This window comes from Uranotaenia lowii, chromosome 3 (genome assembly GCF_029784155.1).
Source record: "Uranotaenia lowii strain MFRU-FL chromosome 3, ASM2978415v1, whole genome shotgun sequence".
Lineage (NCBI taxonomy): Eukaryota > Metazoa > Arthropoda > Insecta > Diptera > Culicidae > Uranotaenia > Uranotaenia lowii.
The window spans coordinates 206,119,978-206,143,303 of NC_073693.1; the positions used below are offsets into that span (position 1 = coordinate 206,119,978).

At 34.8% G+C, this 23,326-nt stretch overlaps 1 long non-coding RNA gene across 1 annotated transcript; it reads left to right on the forward strand.

Moving 5' to 3' along the window:
- Nucleotides 1-8,843: 8,843 nt before the first annotated feature.
- LOC129750652 (uncharacterized) lies at nucleotides 8,844-10,680 on the forward strand. Its single transcript, XR_008738438.1, has 4 exons — nucleotides 8,844-9,023; nucleotides 9,244-9,401; nucleotides 9,472-9,600; nucleotides 10,396-10,680. It is a non-coding gene; the product is annotated as an uncharacterized LOC129750652 (long non-coding RNA).
- The last annotated feature ends 12,646 nt before the right edge of the window (nucleotides 10,681-23,326 follow it).

Consider the following 23,326-nt stretch of genomic DNA (forward strand, 5'->3'; position numbering starts at 1 on the left):
CCCGATTGAAACTGATAGAATTTTCCAAAATCTAATCTATAAAAATCCAAAAACACCGTTCTTTTTTGCCGTCCTTTTCATCGATCCAAAATTTTGGAAAAAAAATCCTTTCCCCTCTCCCTTTTTCGGAAATCTCTATTTCCCAAAAAAAAAGAATCCCATTATAAAGCTCGCTGCCACTGCTGGTAGCGCTACTGCACCGAGTCTAGGCTCCTGTATGCACACATTAGGGACGCGTGTCATGCTCCGTGCGTAATGAGTCACATGCGCACACCCATACACGCACACGCACATCAACAGACGGTGACTCGGTTTCGAAAATAAAAATCCAAAATTTTGGAACACAAAAAATCACCCCTGCCACCACCCCAGAACCCACGAACAGTCAACAAGAGCAAACAAATGGACAGGAAAAGAATGAAAACTATTGCAAGTTGAGGGAACAACGAAAGAGGGAACTAACTGCAAGCGATAGAGAGAGACGGAGAAGAAAAAAACTTTTTGAACATTATGGTAATTTATTTTTTCGAAAAACCCTCCATTCAAGCCGCTTGGCCAGATCGATTGAATGGAAAACGGACCTCTTGTGCTTTATATTCGCTGCTGCTGCTGCTGGCGGCCTGTTGCCGAAAAACTACAATAATTGATATGGAGAAACTACATACTATTCCTCCGTTTATTGAATTTGATTTTTTTCCCTTCTTCTGTGACGGTTTTACTGCTTTCTTACAATTTCGATCAGAATGTTCCCCCATACGACCGAAAGTTTGTAGAGCCACGTATGCCGGTGGATATGTAAATTGGAAACTGTTCTAGTTCTTGTCGCGTTGGTTGAAAAGTAGGGAAGGAAATTAGAATAGTCGAAATAGTAATTTCGAAAATCATACTGAACTCGGTAGTCAATTTCGAATCGGAGTTTTGGAATTTGTTTGTGATTTTTAATTTTTATGCTGGATTCCAGTTTGAAAACATTAAAAAAATATTTTGAATTTGGATAAAAAAAACTAAAAACAGTTTCGAATTCAAAAAATTGTATGTTGGCTTTGTATCCCTAATTTTTTTTTAAGTTTTATTAACGACACTTTACCATCCTTATGGCATTCGAGTCGATCCCTAATTATGTATGTATGAACCTATATAAAAATGAATTTCTGTCTGTCTGTCTATCCGATAGACTCGAAAACTACTGAACCGATTTGCTTGAAACTTGGCATGGCATTCCAAAAAAAAAAGACAAATAAGACATAACATAAGCAAATGGTACCAACTATGGCAAATACCCTTGTTTGTTGTACTTGAATCATGCTTCAAGATGTGATATTTTGTTTATGGATTTACTTGCCCCATTTTACCCTAGAAGCCCGCAAAATTAAGGAAAAACAAAAGATTGCGATAACATAGGAAAGAAAGAGCGTAGCGACTTAAAATCTAGTGCAAACTGTGCGTATTGAGTGTCCCAGTTAATGTTTTAAACATCATATGTATGTTAGTTCAAAACTAACAAAAGTTGAGAATAAAAAACTAATGTTATGTATGTTTTCAACTAAAAGCTTTATAATTCTGCACTGAATCATTATTTTAGCAAAGTTTAATATTTTGATAATATCTACAACTTAGAACATATTTTGTCTCTATTTCCTCAAACATAAAAGTTAGTGTTTTTATTTTATCGTAAAGCTTGGTTCTTTTAGAAATAGGACACTTTCTTTTGCTGAGAGCTCATTTTGTAGTAAACGCACCTATAAATAATTTTGACAGCGTTTTGTTGCCTTTGCGCATTAACATCCGGCCTATTTTTTCTAAATTTTAAATGCACGCGTTTTTGAGATATTTGCGATGCAAGAGAAAAAGAAAAAAAAATATGCACAGTTTTTTTTTTTCAAAATCCATCATTAACTATTCGATAGCTAGCAAAACCATTGATTATTCAATAAATGTCTGTGTGTGAGTTGTTGTGGAAAATTATGCAAACATTGTTAAAAATGTCAACAAAGCTGAATCATGCGTTGAAGCGAAGCACATGATCGGTAACTACGTTTAAGGGTCATCTGGGAAGTCAAGGCTCATACCGGTATTTTTAATTTTCAAAAAGCGAAACCTTAAGTGCAGATCACTGAAATTTTTCTCAAAATTTTCTCAGATAAGCTTAAACTGTTGCTTAGCTATGAGTCATTATTAAAACCTTACCTTAAACATTTTTTCACAAGTTCCAGAGCTCGTAAGCCATAAAGCTAGTACTCCCGGTACAGGGGCAATGAGACAGATGATTTCTGATGGACGAAAAAACTTATGAAAACCCTTATTTCAAACAAATTCAAGCAAATCCTATAACATTTCTGCTCGTGGCTAGGTCCTAGCAGATTAAAATATTTATTTGCTGGATGTTTTGTATACATTTAAATGATTTGCCAAGAATCTGCTCCTGTGGAAACAAACAACAACTTTCAAAACCGAAAACTTAGGTTTTTGCTGATTTTAAAAGCTAATCTTGTATGTGCCCTTCGCAGCCTATACTAACCGATTACACTTGAAGTTCAATCTCATGATGGTTTTCCTTCGTTTTTGTCTGATTTTGCCAGCAGACATTCCAGTTAAAACGCGTTTAAGTTGCTCAAAAATAATCAAGCTGTATCCACTAAATTGCGTTCAGCTTCTTTGAAAGAGAAGTATTGCACCGAAAATTAGCAAAAATTGAAGGAAGAGGATGCAGCCACCTGAAATACAGATTAGACGAAGTATAAGTGGGAAAAACTGATCAATATCATGAACCGCGCAAGATCACTACAAAGTTCCGTTTATAACCAAGCCGCAATAAAATGGTCTTGCCATGAAACTAGGCAGATTAAAAGGCAATTGCAATTGCTAAAAGGCAATTGCAATTACCTTAGCCAAGCAATGTAGCTAGATACCATTGCTTGGCTAAGGCAATTGGCAATTGCAGGCAGCACAATATTAGATCTTACAAATCGAATCTACCATGCAAGGGTATTTTATAAAAACACACTCTCCAACGGATTGGGCTGCCACGATCCATTGTTTGGTTGTAAAATATGATTTTTTTACTTTCATCCAGACTTTTTTCACTAATTAAGTACTTTGCACACTTTTACACAAAACCATCGGCATTTTTAATTATAATTTTATTAATTAAGATTAATCACCGTGATTTATGTTTTGAAATTAATTTTTACGGCCTTATCGGTGAATGTTATGTTCTCATAGTGAGAACATTTCAAGAATTGAAAATTATAGATGGATAGAAGAAGATAAGAAGAAAATTATAGGTGTTGAAATGAGCGGGTAGAAATTTTTAAGAAGCATTTTCACCACATACTTAACTTTTGTTCAATCACGGATCAACTATTTTGAAATGTTACACTGTATCAAAAAATTGTCCGTACAGCACGTACCTTGAAATCCAAACAATCAAAAAGTGTACTTTTTCAGTCAATAAAAATACTACAATTACATCATTCGCTGCAGAAACTAGTCCTTTTTGTAGATCAGCATTAAAAATGTTTATGAACTAAACCTTAAAAATAATCCAATTCATTTTGTATAGAAAGTCCCAAAAACGACGTCAAAAAGTTGTCCGTACACTGAGGCCTTTTTCAAATATTAGTTAAGTAAACAGTTATATGTCAGTCTGTCAAACGCAGAAACGTGAATTGAATCTCAGCAAAGACAATTTCCAGTGAACTGAGCGATGAATACGGTATAATGAACTTTATCTAGCATAAATCAGTAGATTTTCGTGTTTCCGGATGTCAACGGGTATTTTTTTGTGAAAAGCAGACATTTTCCTGTTAATTAAATCCACAAAAATTAACAAGAAAATGTCTGCTCCTCACAAAAATACCCGTTGACATCCGGAAACTGATTGCTGACCTGAAGAATGACGGTAAAAGCTTGTCCGAAATTGCAGGTATAGTAAAACGGCCCCGATCTTTGGTTCAGTATGTCCTTCAGAACTTTAAGAAGACTAACTCCCTGGAGACCACTCCAGAAAGAGGCCGCAAACTGAAGCTTACGGATCGTCACCATTGCATCATTGTCAGGGAAATCAGTCAGAATCCTAAAATCAGTGCCCCGAAACTAGCAGACAGCCTGAAGAATTTTGAAAACATACAGGTTTATCCTCAAACGGTACGAAACATACTTCATGAGAAAAAATACCGAGATCGTGTTGCTCTGAAGAAGCCGTTTATATCTGCTAAAAATAAGAAAAATCGGCTGGAATACGCTCAAAAGTATGTCCTGGAACCGGAAGAGTTCTGGCAGAACGTCATATTCACTGACGAAAGCTAATTTAATATTTTTGGGTCTGACGGACATGTAATCCAAATACTGAATTGGATCCGAAAAATTTGTGACCGACAGTTAAGCACGGTGGTGGTTATGTAATGGTGTGGTATGCTTTCAGCGCAAATGGCACCGGAAACTTGACATTCATTTACGGAGAAATATAAATAGATTTATCAGTCATATTACGCGTCTACAGGAATATAAAAATGATTGATTGGTTCTGACCCGAAAATACGATCAAACCAACCATCAGCTTATACGATTAGTCTCCAGGGAGTTAGTCTTCTTAAAGTTCTGAAGGACATACTGAACCGACGATCATGGCCGTTTTACTATTCTATGCGTAATTCGAAGACAAGTAAATAAATAAATTTCGGACAAGCTTTTACCGTCATTATTCAGGTCAACAATCAGTTTCCGGATGTCAACGGGTATTTGTTTTTGTACATTGTACATTTTCCTGTTAATTTAATCCACAAATTGTTGAAATCTACTGATTTATGCTAAATAAAGTTCATTTTACCGTATTTATCGCTCAGACCACTGGAAATTGTCTTTGCTGAGATTCAATTCACGTTTCTGCGTATGACAGACTGACACATAACTATTTACTTGACTAATATTTGACAAAGGCCTCAGTGTACGGACAATTTTTTGATGTCGTTTTTGGGACTTTCTATACAAAATGAATTGGATTATTTTTAAGGTTTAATTCATAAACATTTTTAATACTGGTCTACAAAAAGGACTAGTTTCTGCAGCGAATGATGTAATTGTAGTATTTTTATTGACTGAAAAAGTACACTTTTTGATTGTTTGGATTTCAAGGTATGTGCTGTACGGACAATTTTTTGATACAGTGTAGAATCGGACAGGGTTGAGTCTAACACAACACAATAGTTGATCTTGCGTGGTTCGCACCGCGAAACTTGCAGTGCGAACGAACAAAAGGAAAGCATGTGGTCGCTCTGAAAAGCTCCCGTAAACGGTACAACGGTTCTATCGATGTCAGACTTGTACCGGTTGTTATCTTTGCGAGCGATCCAATCAAACCGAAGCGAAACAATCAAACCCGATTGGATCGCTCGCAAAGATAACAACCGGTACAAGTCTGACATCGATAGAACCGTTGTACCGTTTACGGGAGCTTTTCAGAGCGACCACATGCTTTCCTTTTGTTCGTTCGCACTGCAAGTTTCGCGGTGCGAACCACGCAAGATCAACTATTGTGTTGTGTTAGACTCAACCCTGTCCGATTCTAACATTTCAAAATAGTTGATCCGTGATTGAACAAAAGTTAAGTATGTGGTGAAAATGCTTCTTAAAAATTTCTACCCGCTCATTTCAACACCTATAATTTTCTTCTAATCTTCTTCTATCCATCTATAATTTTCAATTCTTGAAATGTTCTCACTATGAGAACATAACATTCACCGATAAGGCCGTAAAAATTAATTATAATATAAGTTTTTCTGCGTAATGAGCCTGAAAAGTGAAATAAAGAAAACATGAGTCCAGTTTTAAAACTTCTATGCGAGGAATCAAAATATAAGCGGGTTAGATTTCGTAGAATTTTGAACGAATTTATGTATACAAAAATCATATTTACCAAAATCGAATTTTTATCTAAAATTGTATTGAACTACAAACCAGAGACTCATGAATTCTAGTTTCAAAATTTTAATGATCCATTCATCCAAATTTTCTTTCCATTTTGACCTTCAACGGAAATTCATTGTTTTGTTTTCCCATGCATCGTAAGAATTCAATAGTCATCGAGGTTTTCTGTCCAGGAATTGAAATTCTTTTCATCCAGTATACTATAGTTATTGATTCCAATTCAGAGAGTCTCTGAAAACTTGAGAAGTATTAGTTTTCCAGGATCTCTCAGTGGCCTTTCTGCAGAGCAAAGCGTATTGTGAGATGTGTATGTGAGATATTGCAGTTTGAATGAAAGAAGTTCAAAATGAATAATGTTCTTAGAAATGATGTATCTCATGTTTCAAACACTTGAGAAAGGTTTAATGTCATCAGATAATAGATTCACTTGATGAAACACCTACCAATTAGCAAAATAAACCCATATTTTCTTTGTTCATTTAAAACCAAGCATTATAAGTAATTCTGAACACAATCAAGTTATTATTAATAGAAATAGACTTTTCGCACTTATCTTGCGCATCAAGTTCTTAGCTTCAATGAGGTCAAAATAAACAAAATTACTAGAAAATGAACTATGTTCAATCTCTATGAGTCCAATGGCCAGCAAAAATGAGTAAAACGAACTGGTCTAATTCCAATTCTTGCAAAACGGTTTCCTATTCGCTGTCCCAAAATTAAGACGAATAATGGAGGCCGAGTGGTTCCAACTCAATTGAAAATTGACAAATTTATTCAAATCAGATTGGTTCGAAATCATTTTTCTAATTGTATTTCAACTTTTTTTTTCTGTTGAATTTTAGTTGCAAGCATTGACAGGAAGCGTTAAATCAAAGAAACGCGTTGAAGGGATCACTAAGTTCATCTATCAATATGGCGGAGGGCGCCAATAATTCATTTCACTTCGTAATTTCAAAATCAAATATCTCAAAATATAGATTTAAAAGTGACGATAAGTGGTAGAATATAAATTTAAAAGCGAAAGTTTATCATGTGAAGAAGCCAATTAAAGTGGAAAGTGATTTTTCGGCTCTAAAACATGCATTCATGAATTAAGACGAATCAAAGGCATACGACGGAAGTGGGTGCACTTCCGCTATGTGTCAATTTGACACTCCTCGCTTAAAACCGCTATATCTCTCTTTTTTTTAAACAAATTTTTAAAAAATTATAGTTACCTCATCATGTGAAGTATCGCGGCGCTAATGTAATTACACCACTAGAATCGGTATGAAATTACCTTTCTGATGAAAATAAATTTATTACGGAAATCTTGCGTTTATATACTTCAAATACAGTGCAAAATTTAATTTAAGAGCAAGAAAATCTGAGATATTGAAAATTGACAAAATGTTCGAAAAACAGCTTGCTTTGAATGATAAAATTTCAGAAAACTCCGGAAAAAGGAATTCACGTCATTGTTGAATGTGTCTATAACTAGATGTTTTCTTCAAAGCCGATGAAGCCTTTCCCGAGCAGACCTTGATGCCTAAGTTGATAGCAAATTGAGAGCATGATAAGGTGTCAACAGCAAACTTAGAGCATCTTTTGCTATTGAATTTTGTACGAGAGCAAAATTAGGCATAATTGAGGACTCATATATTTCGATTTTACAGCAAGTTGAGACCACATTTCGGTATCAACAGCAAATAGTGAGCAAAATTTGGTATAGATTTTAACTTGATAGCAAAACTAAGCATCATGGTGGTGTCAATTTTTTTTCTTATAAAATGCGAACCCGAAACCAAATCTCTTATATCACTTGCTGTAAACTAAACAAATAGCAAAGCTAGGCATCATTGGGGCAACTTTTATTTTGACAAAATAAAGATTTGAATTCAAAATTAAAGCATAACCTTCTAATAATGTATTCATTTACTTAAGGTTGAAAACAATCGATAGCAAAACTCGGCATCGATGAGCTGTCCATATATATATATATATTTTTTAATACAATCTTCGTCATGTTTATGAATCAATACAAACACCGGTAACTCAGATCTTAATTCACAAATTTTGGTAAGCGCAGAATACGTTTTTTTTAATCTTGTGCTTCAAATGTTTGTTTTTAACCATTTAAACTCCTATTTCAATCGAAAAGTAAAAAAAAAGATTTACCAATTCAAGCAACACGCCTGAAAAGGTTTGAAAATGTTGTTTTGACAAACTTTTGAGTCTTATCAAAGATATCGTTTATCAAAGTCAAAAAAGTTATTTATGCAACACATTGTAAAAAGTGGATTTTTTCAGCACGAGTCGTAAGTTTACATCGAGTGCTAATAAAATCGAATTTTGTTACAAGTTGCATACAAAATATTATGCGAATTCAGAAAATTCCCTTAAAATTCATTAATTAACATTCAAGAAGCACATCTCAACAAATAACCGCATGTGGACGAACATGCCAATGACCGGAAATTTCAGTTCAAGTAGGCCGTAGACTGTGCATTTGTAAGCGCAAAAAAAAGTGACGAGAAGTAGAACTTTTCGATACTGTTTTCGGTGTCGTTTGGGTTTTGTAATGAAACACTTCACCTTGTAGGGACATATGAGATGCAAGCATTTGTCGATTACTTGCAATGAATATTTCTCCCTGTTTTTGTAAATTTAAACGAGCTAGAAACGCTTGAACACCTAAATTTTTTTTGCTCTAATCATGGAAAGATTTAAATTTAAATCAATTCTAATTTAAACATCACACACACCATCTATTCATAAATTTTACGAAATTTAACTCATATTTCTATTTTGAATGATGTAAAATTATGTACGATTAAACTCAATCTCGGCTGAAAAGATATCAGTGTGTGAAGTCTGACATTGCAAAAAATAAACAACAAGTAAACAAAATATCTGTGTGCACGGGAAAACCCGCTTTAAATCGATTGAATCGAAGTGCGAAAGAACCGTGGCCGTCGGAATAAACGATATCCGAATCCCAAGTGTTTGAAACGGTGAATCTGTTTTCAGCTCCGGAACAGGAAAAAATTGCAATTGGAGGAAATATGGAATCGAGGATGCCCAGTCGTCTGGTTGACGAAAACTTTGGAAAAATGACTGTAAGTAAGACTTTTGATGAACATAATTGAACATGGAAGGTGCTTATTCAAGGTGACAAAATAATTGGTTGGCTCCTGTAGGCACTTCAAATTAAGAACATCACTTCGGATGAAAAATTTAAACCTACCCGGAGGAACGTTTTTTGAACGAAGCGCCTACCGGCGTCGGACGAACAAAATGTTGAAGATGCGTCGTAAAGAGTTAGTATTTATTCTGTAGGTTCTTCGGAGAAAGTTTATCCAGCATGACGATGAAATAAAAAAAAAACGATTCCAAAAAAACGGTGATCTTCGTTCCGCGAAGGATTTGACTGCCAGATATTTATGATGATCAGAAGCCTGGATTTTCTCAGTTCGGTTGGTAGAGTCGTTGTTTAGGTAAGCACTATCGATATGTTTATGAAAGTAACTGTTCATTGATCAACTTATTTGTCTTGATATTTTGCAGGTAATGTAGGAAGACAGTGCTCTATTACCCATCCACAGTACATCTTGGCCTGGTTGTACCGCTCTACATGCCTTATAAAGCCTGAAGATTTTCCAAGTTCGCAATCGTTTCCGAATCTCATGGTTTTCTGTAAGTAGTCATTACCCGCTCAGATAAAAAGATTATTTTGAAATTCCATCGTAAAACGGGGAATCGTGCAACTAACCTCGTTGTGGCAGGATATAAATTTTTAATTTAATATAATGTATTTAATACATACCTGCTAAATGATGTTGATATAGAAACTTTCTCTTATAACAAGCAGTTTCACAAAATTTTCTTTAAAAAATCTCAAATCGTTAAGATTTGCATACATAAAATTAGGCATAAAATAAACATTATCTAGAACAACGGATTGATGATGTCAGTTAGATATGGACGAATGCCTCCAGAAAGGAATGTTCTTGATATCAACACTGCAATGAAATTATATTAATCTAAATTTTAAATATAGTCGTACTACAGAGTTTTTTATAGTTGAGTTTTCCATCCAGAGTAAATTTAAAAAATGGTTCTGAGTTTACCACATAAATACAGAAAACAAGTAAAAATAAAAATAAGGACTTCATTTTTATTTTTACTCTTTTTACTTTTTATTATTAGGTAATAATTTATCGAAAAGTTGTATCAAAAATTTAAAACTAACGAAAAAATCAAAAACAAATTCCAACCACATCCTATTTTTTTTTATTCGTGAATAATTTAGACTCTAGAGGCAGTTAAAGTTGAAAAGTGGTGCATGTTACCAAACAAAGTTATTAAGTAGACAGTTTGTAAGAATGCACCACTGCACCGCTGCACCGAATTTGTTTAAATACATAAGTTAGCTAATGGTTTCTATTTTTGGTTTGATTTTCGTTCGATTTTCATTCTTTTTTATTGTAGGTCTGTGGGCTGATTGAAACAAAATTAGCCGAAATCGAAAGCTGATCATCGACCAGAACCTCGCCGTTACCCTATGTGTGGTGGTGCGAGCAGCATAGTTCAACGGAATCAACCGCAGAGAGTGCTAGAAGCAGCCAAATTCCGTTCTCCTCAAGTGTGGTGCAAACAGCACGCGACAACACAATTCTTCCTGGAGAGTACTAGGTGGTGGAAGTCGTACATCATCTCCCAACGTAGGAATACTTGAACTGATTGAGAAAACTGCTTGCGTTGCGGCTAACTGAACCTGAGCACCAAATTCGTCAAAATTCATCATTTTGTAGACCCATGGGCTGACGGGGATAAAATTAGCCGAAATCGAGAGCTGATCATCGACCAAAACCTACACGGGAGAATGCTAGCAGCAGCTCCCCCGAATATAGGGCTAGCAGCACGCGACAACTCTTTCCTCCGGAAGAGTTACCAGAGTTTGTCTTGTAAGTAATTATTAAGCTTCCGAACAATTCGACTTCGTTCCTAAAACCTGTCTACAGCAGTAAGTTTCTGAAATTTGAATTAATCAATTTATCAAGCACACAAATGGTTTTCTTCTATTACATACTCAATAATAATGAAAATATCTCCAAGTAGAATTACTTTTTTTAGAAATCATCAATCAACACTAGGGAGTTTTCAACCTAAAAAAGAGAAAAGCTTTTTAGGTAGATTATTCCTTTACATTACTTCATACTTCATTCATTAAGCTTCTGGAGCCGCAAATATTCAAAGAATTTATAAATTTTTCATGGACGTACATTTTAGTAAAATTTCAGAGTTTTAAGAATGCTTGTTATTAAACTTTGTTTTAGTTTTAAATTATTGGAATCGTACTAAAGCTTGTTCCAATTTTTCGAATCTTAAATAACGTTTAATGGCCAGTATTTTTGCAAACTATGAAGCTTCGCCAACATTTTTGTCCATGGAAATGTATTTCTCCAAAATTTTACGTTTCCGGAAGCTTATGTCACCCAGGGAACTTATGTTTCGTGAATTTTATTAATTTGTACACGTTTATTCAAATTTTGTTATGGTATGTGATTTAGATGTGATCCTTAGTAGATTTCAAAAGATTATACGTTTATTTTCACGCTATATGTAAATGGAATGGATATTAAATTATAACAGGTTAAATTATAAAGAAAAAAACTTTTCATCTATTTAAACATTTGTCAATTAAGATATAACGACGTAGACGAAGGCGAAGGGTTTCAATTTATTACGATACCTCATAGTTATGATTAGGAAGCACATAATTAGAGAGTACCTTTTTTTTGTTGAAATTAATTTAGGGATCATTGAGGCGTTTGGAATGTGTAGTATATGATAAAGTATCATGAATATCCTTCCTATCATGAACCAATATTATGAACATATTCATGTATTATGAATATCGCAACCCCCTATGGTTGCATAGCTAAAGGCGATTTTCATAACTGCTTAACAGAGGTAGAGATGGATTATCGTGAATAGTGAAAATCGCCTTCACTTATGCAATCATTGCTGAATTACGATGTCATAATGTTCATCACGTTCACAAATTTGCAACGCGTCAATTTTAACAATAAAATAAACAGCTTTAAGGTTTGTTGCTGTAAATCTTTCAAAATTTGATTGTTTTAACCCTAATCCGCTTTTGAATGTCAATATGACGTTTTTAGAAGTTTGGCGGCTTGTAACTTTATTCGGGTGCATCCAAATAATACAATTTCTTCGGGGACCCTCAATGAATTCTTAAAATCTTCAATTTTGGTTCATTGGACGCACCCTTAAAGCCCAGGAAAAAACTGCCAGATCAGTGTTAATTTGACACTCCTCAATTTAAACCGCTATATCTTTTTTGTTTCGAAACCGATTTTTACAAAATTATTAGTTTTGGAAACCTCATGTAACTCAAATATATTACTCAGACATTATTCATCTACAACATTTCAGTTTTCCTTTATTCAAAATCTAACAAAAAAAAAAGTCCGAAAAATATGTTTCGGGAAAAAAATCTTTAGATCAACTCCGAAATACTAAAAAAAAACACTCATCGTCTAAGAAAGCTGAAGTTGCAAATAAGGATTTTTTTTAAATTTTTAAGATCACCACCAAAAATTTAAAAAAGTGGCGTAAAAATCGTACTTTTCAGTCAATGATTCTTCAAAATTGTTTAAGTCACACCAGATAAATTTTAAAAAGAGAATTGAAAAGTTTACGTAATTAGGCACATATTTGCATTCTTAGATTTTTAAAACACGAAACACAGAATTTTTAGTGAATTTTCAAAAGTAGCTGTTTTTGTAACTTTTTGTCAATTTGCAATTTTTTCAGATTTTCGTAATAAATTTATACACCAGAAAGCCAATTTCATATCGATTGTAGTGATGTTATTACATTAGCGCTACGATACTTTACAAAAAAATACGAGGTTTCCAAAGCTATAATCTATTTTTAAAATCGTTTAAGAAACAAGAGAGATATTTTGGATTTAGTCAGAACTGTCAAATTAACATTCCATGGACTGTAACGGGTAAAAATTTCAAGAACGGATGAGGGTTAAGTAATTACGCCCTGAGCATACTTACAGCTAAATTTGCTATCACGTCTTGACTGTGAAATTTGCTCTCATTTTGCTTGACATAAGGTGGTACACAGCAAAAATGAAAGCAAAATTTTAATGCGCTGTTAGCAAAGTGATGCCAGATTATGCTGTAAATGAGACCTAAACTACATCTCATTTTTCGAAAGTTTTGAGAGCACATCGATGTCAAAATTTGCTATCAAAGAAAATTTTGTGATGCCTTATAATGGCATCATTGTGCTCTCCAAGCTCTCGGAAAATCAGGTGTAATTAAGGTCTCAGTTTTAGCAAAATTTGGTATCATTTTGCTAACCAAGTATGAAAATTTGTGCTCTCATTTTTGCTGTGTACCACCTTATGTCAAGCAAAATGAGAGCAAATTCGGGCCTCATGGCGTGATAGCAAAATTTGCTATAATTTTGCCATTAAAGTCTGCTCGGGTTCTTGATTTACAATATATGTTGAGATACATTTATTTCAAATTGGGAGAGAAAAAATGACAATTATTTATTAATAACATTTACATAGAACTCCAGGTTGTCGGTGATGTTTTATGAAAAAATTCTAAGACTGTAAACCTTATGTTCGAAACTAAGAGTATTTTCCAAAGTTATCTTGGAGGCAGATCAACATTTAACCGTTCTCTATGATTTTCTTACAACTGTCTTTATTGCGTTTCGTAATACTTTCGTCACATTGCATAATGGAAAAATATCATTTAAATTTTTACACACTTTTTTGAAGATTTTTTGTTTGAGCTTGTACGTATGTTTTTTGTGCTAATGCTTCAAAACCACCAGACGAAGGTCTTTTAATAATTTTTCCTTTGAAAAATCATATTATAATGACGTGTCAATTTGTTTTTCTTCAAATTATCATTTCTTATTTTCAAATTTTGACATTTTCTGACCGACAAGTATTCAACTGACTTCAATACAAAGAAGTTGAAGATTAAAGAATCATGAAATATTGTTTCCAATTTCAGTACGGAATTGTAATATTGAAGATGTCGTCTGAAGTCTTCCAGATTTGTATTTTGATTATATACTCTCGAGTATAATACAACAATTCTCGAATCTGTTGTTAACTTAGCTTTTCACGTCTAAATTATCAATACCGATACTTATACCGATCCCTTTTGTCAGAACCGATATTCGGTATTTCATTTTCGTCAAAACCGTTTAAAGATATAGGAGATATCCGATTACTTTATGACATTTCTCGCCGCCTCACTGGTGCAAGGACTAATGCAAGAATGCCGCTAAAAGACCGAGCAGGTCAGTTATTGACCGATCGAACAGATCAGCTCAAACGATGGACTGAGCACTTCGAACAACTCTTCCGAGTCACGAATAGCGATGGCCAACAGAATCTGCAGCTCGAAGCGCCAACAGTAAGTCGCATAAATGGCGTCAACTCGGAAGCGCCTTCGCTGGCTGAAATAGAAGCGGCAATCAAAAACATGAAATCCAACAAAGCACCTGGGATCGATTGCATCCCTGCTGAAATGCTGAAAGCCGACCCTGCCCTATCAGCACAAATGTTGCACCGTCTTTTCGATGACATCTGGTATACTGCAACATTCCCGGCCGACTGGATGCAGGGTATCCTCGTAAAGGTCCCGAAGAAAGGAGACCTGACAGAGTGCGGTAACTGGCGAGGCATAACGTTGATCTGTACAACCCTCAAAGTACTCTGCAAAGTGATTCTGAACAGGATCCAGGAGAAAATAGACGCTACACTCCGACGGCAACAAGCTGGATTCCGATCCGGACGATCATGTGTGGACCACATCACAACGCTACGAATCATACTGGAACAAATCAACGAATTCCAGGACTCTCTTCTGCTGGTGTTCGTTGATTTCGAAAAAGCATTCGACCGACTTAACCATGAAAACATCTGGGCGGCTCTAAGGCGACGAGGGGTCCCAGAGAAACTAGTCCATCTCATCGAAGCACAGTATGAGGCATTTTCGTGCAAGGTCTTGCACGACGGTGTCTTGTCCGAACCAATCCCGGTAACTGCTGGAGTGAGACAAGGATGTATTCTATCACCGCTACTTTTTCTTATCGTAATGGATGAGATTCTGATTGGATCGATTGACTGTGCACCGAACCGAGGATTGCCGTGGAATCCTTCAACAATGGAGCAACTGAACGACCTTGACCTGGCTGACGATATTGTTTTGCTCGCCCAAACACAACCAGATATGCAGAGCAAACTCGACGACCTCACCGAAAGTTCCAAGGCAGCAGGTCTCAAAGTCAATGTCGGAAAGACCAAGTCGATGGAGATCAACACAGGAAATCCCTCCAGTTTCATGGTAGCTGGGCAACAAGTTGAGAAAGTGGAGTGCTTCCAGTATCTTGGTAGCCAGATTACGCCTGATGGTGGTACCAGAAAAGACATCGAAACACGGATCAGAAAGGCCCGATTTGCGTTTGCGACTCTCCGAAACATCTGGCGGTCACGCCAGATCTCTCTACGAACAAAAATCCGAATCTTCAACTCAAACGTCAAATCCGTATTGCTGTACGGGTGCGAAACTTGGTGCACATATGCGGTAACGACGCGAAAACTGCAAGTATTTGTAAACCGCTGCCTGCGGAATATCATCCGCGCTTGGTGGCCTGGCAACTGGATCTCGAATGAGGAACTACATCGCCGGTGTCATCAAAAGGCGCTGGAAATCGAGATTCGGGAACGTAAGTGGAGATGGATTGGGCACACGCTGCGAAGAGATGAAAACGAGATTTGCAGAGAGGCGCTAGATTGGAATCCAGAAGGTCATCGAAGAAGAGGCAGACCCAGAAATTCGTGGCGGCGAAGCCTAGCCGCTGAAATCCGAACTGTCGACGAGAATCTTGACTGGGACCAGGTGAAGACGCTGGCTCCGGATCGTCAACAGTGGAGGTCTTTTACCACGGCCCTATGCACCGGAGGATCGGCGCGGGATCATTAAGTAAGTAAGTAAAACCGTTTAAACCGGTATTACCGATGTTGAGGAATTATTCAAAAATCATCAACAAAAGTCCTCGGGTGTTTATAAATACGTTTCTCAATCATGAATAAATTTCTGAGTATTTTCTATTTTGTTTTAATTTAAGTTGGGGCTTGATAATAATTTGGATGTTCAATAAATACCTGTTCAATAAATACCTCAACTTGGGCACAAAATTTGAAGACCTTTCTGAACCTTCCAGAGCTGTTCGGGTCAATATGACACTAAGTGCAGATTCCAAGCATCTAAATCATCATTCAAATATGCTGAAGAACTAAGATTTTTAAAGACCGAGTATGTTCTATTTAAATAATTATAATCTTATTATCGTGAAAAACTAAAATTTGAGTTTATAAAATCGGTTCATTGAGAAAACAAACACAGCGAAGCAAATCCAAAATTTTGTCTTTTTTTCAGGTAATTTTTTTTATCGGAAAATCCGGGATAGAGCTCGTTTTTATATCGGATCCCCACACATTTATCCATCGTCGAAAAGATGTATTTTTGAAAATTAAGAAACACTTTAGTACTGCAAACGTACTGCAAAATGTCATGAAAAAACAAATAAACTAAGCAGAATGTTGCGTTTGAAGCATATTTATCTTTAATACACGACTTCCAAAACAACATTTTAACAATATTGTTTGAGAGTTGAAAGATATACAGCATATTTGAATTGATCTTCGAATTAGAACTATAGGTTTTGAAAAAAATGAAAGCCTTTGGGTTAAGGCCTTAAGGGTACTAAATACTAAAAAAGTATGTTGCTAAGGAAGTGATCCTCTAAGAAGTGACAAACTTATACCTTTAAGAATGATAAATCCAAATAAGGATAATTCGCTGCTTCATCGTTGATAAACGTCCTATTACAAAAAAATAGTGTTTTGACTTGTTTTTGTATCAACACGTTTTTATATCCAGGACAGGTAAAATCCACAGTATGCAAATTCTAACCAACTTGTCGAAGCCAACAGTCAACAACAGTGGCGTGTAAGAAGTGCTGTTAATTTAAGAGAAATTGTTAGCCCTCTCTAAGTACTATTGCTCACCCGATGGCCTGTCTTGGTTTCGTGTGGTTGAATCCTTCCGAAGGATTTGGATTTTTATTTTCTTTTTGCCATACTGTATTATCGTGGTTCTGCAGTGAGTACACCCACTAGTACTTAGCATATGCTTTGAATTGGGCGTTGTTGTTTTTTTTTTCGCTCGCTCTTGGTGCCTCTAATCTTATTCTAGCCCGAGAGCCGGTTAAGCCACTGGCACTTTGAATAATGCATATTCATTAGCAATCAGCAGCATTGTGGTTTAAAAATGTTTTCACAATAAAACTGAATGCTTGTCGTAAAATTAATTTGGACTGTAAAAACAGCAGAATCGTTGGAAACGCAATGTCTTCTTTCGATGTAGCTCTGCGTCCTTGTTGTCTTGATCCCGTTTGGGCAGCTTCGGGGTTCATAAAATTAACCTCCCATCGTAGTGATTTGTTTAAAGCCTCCACTAAAGCTGAGTCCTTCATTCAAAGCATTCGATCTGCGGCAATTTCAGCTGTCTTTGTTGTTGTTGACTTAGAAAGAAAATTACCTGGAGCACGTAAGGATTTTCATCCACATAAATTTTATTTTAATTTGATAGTTCTTTTTTCTTGAGTCATCAATCCACGGGAGACTCTCCAAAAAAGTGTCACCACTATTGGAATGGAAGAAAAATCCGCCCAAACGAAACTAATAATAATGAGTGCATTAAAACATAACTTTATTATTATTGCCTCGCTATGGCGTATTTTGTCCTTTGAACGGCTTCTCGCGGGTTTCTGTTTCACTTTTTATTTTATTTTCCCTGAAATTGAGCCCAAAATCTATAACTTGGTCGAGCTGTACGGATTTTTTTTTTTGTCTTGAAACGCCCCCCGTTTTCCCCACCCCTACGGCTCACATGGAAAGGTATAATAAATATTTATGATTTTTTTTTCGTCAGCTTTCATTGCGGCATTTTCTTCTGCTGTGTGACAGTAGTTCGAGCACTTTGGCAATGTGTTTCGTCTGTTTAAATCCAATAAGTTTGGATTTGAAGACATTCATTCCTTCCCGGGGCCAGTCTAGCTGTTGTCGTAATGATACGGAAACTAGCGCGCCTCAAGCACGCTAATCCGCTGCGATTTGGCTTTCCGGTGCCGGTGATCGATACCGCTGGAAGGTGCCCCTGAGCCTTCAACCATCGAGAAATTTACGAGCTTAGGAAAAGTTCGTCTTCAAAAGAACAATTCAGAAGATTTTTTTATTTACTGCATTTCTACTGTAGATTTCAAATTCTACCAGAGTGTGATATAAAATTTTACATTAAAATACGGGCAAGGAATTCGAAACTCGAAAGAAACTGTCGCCAATTGACGCAATTTTACATTAAAATACGGGCAAGGAATTCGAAACTCGAAAGAAACTGTCGCCAATTAACGCTCTATACAGGGCTGGATTAAGCCTTCGGGGAGCCCAGGATGAATCTTTGAGGAGGGCCTTCACATTTTTTTTTTAATTTTTTACAATGAACTATATTTTCCCATGTGTTTTGTTTTTATCTAACTTATTAAGCATCAACAAGCAATATTTCTGCAAAGCAGAATTATCTTATAGAAGCTCAAAAAGAATAAAATTTAATTTAAAAAAATCAATTGAAAGTTGAGAGAATGTTATAATATTTTGGTTATTTCTTGCACATGTGAAAAAGCCAAATGAAAATAATCATTTAAATTTGCATAATACAAACAGAAGCATTATGAAAAAAAACGAAGAAAAAAATTGTAAATCTAAATTCTTCTTTGAAATTACATTTAAAAACAAACACAAACACCAATTGGATCTCAATAAAACTTGATGTTTTCTCGAAGCGAATCCATTAACTTAAGGGGGGGGTAGGGTCTAACACTTTCAAAAAATCGATTTTTTTATTTTTTTATTTTATTATTGTAAAACATTTCAAGAATGTTGTGTCAAATTTTCAAGTCAATTGAAGCAAAACTGTAGAAGTTATAGGCCTTTATCCCCTCCTATCTAATACTGCAAGAATGCAAGAGCAGAAACTTCAAACGCGTTTTTCTCGAAAGCACATTTTTAAAGTCCGTGGACATCGTCATTTGAAAACTACTTATCCGATTCTTTTCAAATTTGGAACATATATTCTACATATCAAATACCAGACCCCAACGTTTTTCTTTTTTGATTTTTTTTACTTTGGGGAGATTTTAGAGGTGAAAAATGGCGGATTTTTAAGCGAAAAATCGTAGTTTTTACTTCAAACAGCCACAAAAATTTCATAAAAATATTTTTAAGTTAAACAAAAACGTTGGGGTCCAGAAAAACATCTATTAAAAATATTTTGCTCTGATTGTTTTACTTCAGATGATTCTGTGCTGAGATACAGTGTCCACCGCAAATCCTGTTTTCTAAAAGGCATCCTCGAAAATGCTCCGTCACTGGCTCATTTTTCAATATTTTTCTACGAAAAAATAACTAAATGTTCTTTTAACAATCCTTTGTATAATGCAAAAAATTTGAATACATTTGTTTGAACGATAGCTCTAGAAAAAAATCGTGAAAATGGTGTTTTTTTATACCCGCTAGACCCTACCCCCCCCCTTAACACTAAATCGTACATCTTTCGAGTATATGATGGCTAGCATCTTACAAATGCTGAAACCACCAACATACAGAAAGTTTTTCTATGTACGCCGTGACCGGGATTCGATCTCATGACCGTTGGTTTAGAAAACTTGAAGGCTATACTTTACCTCACGGGTGGCGGTTATTTGTGAACCACAAACAAACAATTCACATATAAAAATGCGTAGAAAAAACAAGAGGCTTAAACAATCATTAGAACCCTAAGCACCCGAACACGAATTTAAAATTGGTTCTGATAGAGATTCGAAATCTGGAAGCAGAATTGCAATTAAGATTTGAAGGAATAATTAAGAATACAAATTTGAAGTACGAAACTTACTAAGTTTACAAAAATAAAAGAACAATAAAGTTTTATTCTATTGCTCGAAATCTACATTGGAATATCCCAGCAAACATAAAATTGCATAAGAAATGATACAGTGAGCGAAATAAGAATAGCACTACTATGTGTTTCGCTTGTTTAAATATGAATGATTAAAAATTACGAAAATTTTCTTCCACAGTTTGTCAATAGCACACATAGTGGTGCTATTCTTATTTCGTTCACTGTAGCTTACATCGTTAACAATGTTTATGCGAATCACAATTCCCACCAAATAAATAAACGATCGTAAAAATCGTTACTTGAAGTCGGTATAAATCGGATATGATAACTATGATAAAATGTCCGTCATGTTTGCAAATTTGTTCTCCCGAGCGGGATTCAAGTGGGAAAACAACCTCATTGTTCTCTCTGCGATAAGTAGTGCAACCAGAATGCTAAAATTCAGATGGTTCATTTGGAAAAAAAATTCCAATGAGAGAAACAGCAAATATTGTCACTGGCAACGATGTGCGTGCATTGAGAGCAAAATTTGCTCTTTCTCGCATACATAGGATGTACAAATAAAGTGTTGAATATCGTCCAATTTGTTTAATTCGTATCGTTCAAGCCATAAGTTTAAAATAGGTATGTATATTGCCTCCACTTTAATAGGAAAATGCTGTTTTCTCAAATTTTTACGATCATTTCATAATGTGTATAAAACGTATAATAAAGTTTGTTGAGAAATATACCTACAAAAAAGTTTGCTGGGTTAGAACATGAATTCAGATTAAAAATTCAAAAAACAGCAGCATCTTACAAATGCTAACACCAATAACCCACATAAAGTTTTCTATGTACGCCGTAACCGGGATTCGATCTCAAGACCGTTGGTTTAGAAGACTTGAAGGCAATCCTTTACGCCACGAGTGGTGGCTATTTGTGAACCACAAACATGCAATTCACATATAAAATTTAAAATAGAATAGTAGAATAAACAGTTTAAACAGCAAGTGGTTAAGTTTATAAAAACTTTGGAGCACATTGGATTAAAATGCTTGAATAAAAGTCCAATTTTACAACATTGAGAATATCAAAACTGTGAAATTTAGAATTTATCATGAAAAAATATACACTACTCATCAAAACCTTTTTTGTTCAAAAGTTTTAACGTACTAAACATGCTTTAATTTAAAAATCTATCATTCTTTTAACATTAACAATTATTTTTGTCTGAGTATTAGTTTTAGGATACTTTTAGTTTTAAGTTGTAAGATTAAAATATTTTTGACATTACCTACAAAAAAATACTTGATTGTGTTCAGTAAATTTAAGTCGAATAAATAAATTTTAGTGATTAGTAAACTATGGGGCTCTGGACAGTTCATTATTGAACTGAACACCTAATTTAATGTAATAATGTAAAATAAATGTAATGATGAATTGGTACGAATAAAGACATATTAAAAAAAAATCTGTCTGACATTTGTAAATTGTGAAATGAAAACTAAGGAGTGTTCACAAATGAAAGTGGACACCTGTTTTCTACAGTAAAAGTTTTTGAAAAATAATCAGTCGTAAAAATGTGTATATTTCAACAGATGTATGAGAATTCAGAGCCCTACGCCTTTTTTTAATTGATGCTGTAAAATCGTGCATAACTTTTAAAAATAGATTTTGTAAAATTTTGCACAACTTCCATTGTGACCTTAAGTTAGGGTTGTCATCATTTTTTCTAATCTTCTTCTATTCCTTTATGATTATCAAAATAAGAAATGTCCCTACTTAAAGAACATGACCGATAAGGCTTTAAAATTTAATAGGTAACACGTTTTTCAAGTTTCACTGACTAACACAGGAAAAACAAAAGTTAATCTTAATATAAATTCATTGGTTCAACACAAAAAAGTCATTCAAATATAATGTTTTCGTATTTTTTTATCAAAACCAACAGCATTTTTTTTTAAAGTTTATATAAGACAAGATTTAATAACTTCTTAATAGTTCTCAGGATTTAAATTTGACAGAATACCAGGCGAATCCGTGCAATATTATCTTAAACCCAGGCAAAATCCGGGCATATGATTTAAAAATTTAAATCCAAAATCCGGGCATCCGAGCAAATTTGGTCAAAACAACGGAATTATTCATTGAAAATAAAAATAAAAACTTGAAAATTAATTTTTACCTCAAAACACATTAGCATATTTTGAATCGTTTTTTAGGCTTCCGAAAAACTGTTCATGATTATTTAGATTAAACTTTCTAAAGAAAAATCGTTTTTGGACGAAAATAAAAAAAAAATAAAACAACTCAATTTGTGTTTTTTTTTTGTTCAATTTGAAAATAAAGTGATCTGTGCAAAATCCGGGCATTTTTTCAAAAGGCGGGCAATTGGGTCAGACCGAACTTTTTCTAAATTTGGTGTCAAATATCCGGGCAAGTCCGTGTAAGACCGGTCAATCTGGAAAGTTTATCTTGGCATCACCATAACAGTTGGGTTCAGTTAAGCGCTTGTTTTGAGCATGTTCCAGCGATGTTTATATTTTTCTATTGAAGGAAATATTCTTTAAGTTGCTACCAAATGACGATGGCTCAGGATTTTTTCTCCGGAATCCTAGAAGAATCCCCTGAATGTACAGCTAAAAGCTTAAAGTCAAATTCCAGATAAAATAGAACATAACTAACGAGCCGTCAAGCCGTAAATATAATTTTGTATCCGACTGTATCCACACTTATATTTATATTTTTTTTTATCAAATGATTTGTAGTTCATCAGGAATATCCTTTATTTGAACAACGTTAAAAAATTGCAAACTAGAATGCCAACTCGTGTCAAATTCGGTATAAGTTTCAACGTCCTCCCGAAGCCACAAATTTTTTCTCGCAATTTTTTCTTAAAACGAGCTAGTAACAACATCGTTATCTTTTAAATATAAAAAAAAATCAATATTTCTTCATAAGGCATGTCGATTTTTTTTTTAATATTCTAGCTCGATAAAGATTTTTTTTTATTTTTTGCTGTATTGTGATGACTATGGGCAATTTTCTTGATAAATTCTTAAAAAAACACGCTTTTCTATAATTTAGTAAAAGAACAGCTTCCTATTTATTCCGAATTCGTGGTCTTTTTTTGTCATCCACAATTCGGTAGATCTTCAATAAAAATAAATGTCTCCAAACACGTTAAATATTTTAAACACCGGAAACTTTGCAACTTTTTTAAACTTGTTTTTCGCGTGTATTGCTCAAAGCATAGTTTAACAAACAGCTCAAAATAATTTTCACAATTATAGCTAGTAGGCTAATAGTATTAAATAACCCGTGTTCACTTTCTTTCGTGAACA